Below are 4,166 nucleotides of genomic sequence, written 5' to 3' on the forward strand. Positions count from 1 at the left end.
GAGAATTGCTTTAAAAAGGTCAAGGTAGACCCACCACTTAAAAACATCCAATGAATTTCAGTCGTGGACAATGGTGTCTCTATTCGTCGTGTCTAATAGCATTTTCCAATTTTTTTTTTGTTAATGTAAGATACTTACAGAGAGCAAATTAAATTTGGTTTAATCAATAGCCTATGTGTCGACCTTAGCCAGCTTTCATTATAAGTTATAGCCTTTGAAGAACAAAATTTCCAGATTTAGGAAAGAAGAAAAAAAGGAGAAAAATATACTTGCAAGTTGCAACATAACACGTACGGATAATATTTCCATAATATTATTAATTATGATATGTGGGGAAAGAGGATAATGACATGTCTTCATTGACACAAAGTTAAAGTTGTGTCCCTAGTTGATGAGAATGCCTTGTATAATCTTCCTATCATGTTTTGTCTAATAATTAATAACTTAATTCTTCTTAGACTCCACGGCAGTCTTCTCCTTCTTAGATGCCTAGCTACGTGGTTATTCTTCTGCTTCTTCTCATCTTCATGTTCAACTTTGTCCTTTGCTAATTAACAACATTTTTGACATCTGCATCATACAAAGATCGACATTTCAAAATTACAACCATGACCGTACTAGCAAAAAGAACGTTGCTAACGCTCTTCTTAATTTAATAGGAGGCATGCATGCAAGATTCACAAGGAAATAATTAAAGCAAACTAAGTTACGTACCATTGGGAATGAGTGATTTGCATTTGGCCCAACATTTGTAATTGCATACAAATTTGGGCAGCGAGCAGCTCTTGTGGCAATCCCCGAGGCAGTTATTTACAAGATAATTCTTGGGCGGCAAGGGCTTGCCGTAAATGCCGTCTTTCTTGGGGAGAGGCTTAGGCTTCGACCTCGCCTCAACTGCTACCGCAACTGCGAGGCACACCAACAACAACAATGCAACGTGCTTATTCGACATCTTTCGGATGTTTTGATCTCTTAATTTTGAGCTCTTTTTGTTGTTGTTGTTGTTGCTGGTGGTTTAATTTTCCTCCTTTCCTCTGATGAATTGTGCTTTGAAGAATCGTGGGTATATATAGCTGTGGTAATGGCTCCTGAGCCACGAATTGGGGTTCTTTTTTGAGTTTTCCTAATAATATATGTGGCTGCAATTTGGGAGGTGAGTATAAGGTCTGGCTAATTTACCGATCATACTCATTTTTCGTGCAAGACACAAATTATTCACTTCAGATAATTTTATTTGAGTAAAAAATACGTCCTAGTGGAGCTAGCTTGTCTAACAGTGATTTTATCTCTCTAACAAGATTTGAACCTAGAATTTTACTTTTAAAAAAATCAAGTATATATGTACCGTTTGAACTCACTATTCTTGAGTAATTTATCAATATCCACATGATAACAAGCACATTTGATTTTCAACACTAACTAATTTGGAGGTATTTTAGAGATAGAAGTTTTTTATTATTGATAAAATCATTGTGACTTCTTGTTCTTCATTTTTTTAAAGTAAAAAGATGCATTAAACAAAAGCTTTGAAAACAAAGCTCAAAAGGAGGCAGAGCAAGTGAAGGTGATTAATTATTAAATCAAAAAGCTAACCACAAAACATGAATAATGTTATCTCCATACCTCTCTTTGAGGTGGAAGGAGAAAAAAGATAGAAAGAAAAGAAAAAAGAAGAAAGAGAAAGTATGAGATGTGATAGATGATAAGAGGAGAGAGATAGAAATAAAAAGACGTGGAAATGGAGTGTTTAAAAAATAAGGTGTGTATATATCATTACTGACAAAACATAGAGAGACAAACTCCAAAGATTCCAAGAAAGATAAACCAGAAATAAATAACCTGAAAGGAATATAATAAAGGGATTTTCCACCAAAAAAACAACCCAAGAGCTAAATGAACAAAACCAATGACCAGAGAAATCAAGAGGCTATAGATCAGCCCGCCAAAACAAACCCAAGTGAGAAAGCACTCATTTCCTATTTCCCAGTGAAAAAACTTGTGAGGAAAGGATAATGAGCTATGCCTGAATTAGCGTAATCTTCGAGTACCGATATTAGCTCATATGCCTTGAACTGCTGCTTCATATGAGCAATGATAGACCATCCGCAATCTAATGCCTGTTGTTAATGCCTTCATTGCTCTAATCATAACACCATGAGGTTCTTGAAGTCTCAAGGGAAAAACCACTAAAGGATTCTCCTCTAGAGCAACAAGAGTAGACAACTCCTCCTTACACCCCTGAATCCTCTATGATCTCAAAGCAACTTGCTGCTCCCTTTTACCTCCCTCTTGGTTTCACCTACTTAGGATGCCATCTCTTCCTAAGCAATGAAGTCTTAGGACCTCCAACATTTGGCATCGTTAAAGCTCCGTCTTAACTAAGATCCAACAGCAGAATCTCTAGGAACAAAGCCACCCTTTAAAATTTTTTGTTAAATAAGTTTAGCAACTACTTTGCCAACCTCTATAAACATTGAGTACAAATTTAGGGATTCAACAATCACTACTCCTTCGTCCCTTATAATAAGTTATTTTACCTATTTTTTAGAAAATAGGTAAAATTAGTTAGTAACAATGAATTTGTAGTTTTTTTTAGTAACTTTTCAATACTACCCTCATTTAAAATATTCTCTCCATATTAATGTTCCAATATCTCTAAATGATGATTGTCTTGGAAATCAAACAAAATTTTGGGAAATTTAGAGCATCTCTAATGGGAGTATGTAACGTCAAATACATACTCCCACCAATATTGTTAGAATAGAATAGAATATTATGTTACAATATTCTTTATTTATTATCTTTGTAATTATGTATGTAATTAGGTTTAGATTTTATTGTGTTATTCAACTCTCTTGTATAAATACGTTGTCTAGTATCAGTAATAATCACAGAATACAATTCCTTCATGGTATGAGAAGCTCGTTCCGATCCTATCACCAAGAATTTATTTTTTATGTTTTTTAAGATTTTATTTTCCTTTCGTCGTCATCCCACCTTCTCCTGAATATGCCACCGCCCTCTATCCTTATAGCGCAGCCGCCGCTGCTAAAGCTGCTGCCCTCTATCCTTAGAGGGTCGTCGCCGCTGCTCTCACGTGCGCGACCCTCGCCGTGATTGAGCCCTCGCCGTCGCATTCTCCTCTTTGAGTGTCGTCGCCACTCTCACGTGCGATCTTCGCCGTGCTTGAGTTGTCGTTGCCGCACCTTCTCTTCTTCTTCCTCTCTCCCTTGCCTTCTCTCTTCTTCTCCTCTCGGTTCTCTCTTCTTCTTCCTCTTATCCCCTTTTTTCCTTGCACCTACCTCTCCAGTGCAGCCGCCGCCGACGCTCTCCCTACAACTGTCGCGCCCTCCGTTCGCGCCGCCGCCCTTCCCCCTCCGCGTCGCACACCCACGACGCTACTCCGGATCTGCACCAAACGTCCAGATCCGTGACCAGCAAAGCACTCGCGACCCTCCTTCTCTTCAACCGGGTCGCGCCGCACCAACCATCATGGTGCCCAGGCCTCCACGCGCCCTGCCACCTGCGTCGCCGGCCCAGGTCGCCCAACCAAGCCGCTCCTCAACGCTTTCTCTCTCTCTTTCGATCTGCACCTGTTTGGCAGCTGTAGACCCGACCCAGAAGCACAAGACCCGACCCGCCAACCATCAAACCCTAGCCCAGTTTGACAAAAAAAAACCAGCCAACACGCTAGCCTAGTTTAGCAGCAATAAAAAAAAAAACAGTTTTTTTTTTTACTTTTATTTCTGCCCAGCCAACAAACCTTAACAACAAAAAAAAGATTTTTATTCAAGTTTTTTCCCTGATTTTTAGTCATGAAAAGTGTGTTTGCATTTATTATTGCTTAATGTAAAAAGTTTAAATAAAAATTTCAATTAATAAAATAATTTTTTTATATAAACTTTTAAGAGTTGTTGGGTTGGAGTAAAAGTTAATAAAATGATGTAGATGATGTGACATTATTGGGAGTTGTAAAAATAAAATGTAAATACTTTAGTGAATATCATGGTTAAAGAGCATTTTCAATGGTATAGTATCTAATGTTAAATACATACTCATATGAGTATCTATTACCATTGAAGTACATATTCAATTCCAACACGGTAAAAATGAGTATGTGGGAATAAATACTCTACACTAGACTTGAAAAGTGAGCATGTATTTAT

At 37.8% G+C, this 4,166-nt stretch overlaps 1 long non-coding RNA gene across 1 annotated transcript; it reads right to left on the bottom strand.

Annotated features, from left to right (window-relative positions):
- Window positions 1-291: 291 nt before the first annotated feature.
- On the bottom strand, window positions 292-1,044 carry LOC130718604 (uncharacterized). Its single transcript, XR_009012724.1, has 2 exons — window positions 715-1,044; window positions 292-570 (listed from the first exon to the last, which is right to left on the bottom strand). It is a non-coding gene; the product is annotated as an uncharacterized LOC130718604 (long non-coding RNA).
- Between the last annotated feature and the right edge of the window lie 3,122 nt (window positions 1,045-4,166).

Source organism: Lotus japonicus, chromosome 5 (genome assembly GCF_012489685.1).
Source record: "Lotus japonicus ecotype B-129 chromosome 5, LjGifu_v1.2".
Taxonomy (NCBI): Eukaryota; Viridiplantae; Streptophyta; class Magnoliopsida; order Fabales; family Fabaceae; genus Lotus; species Lotus japonicus.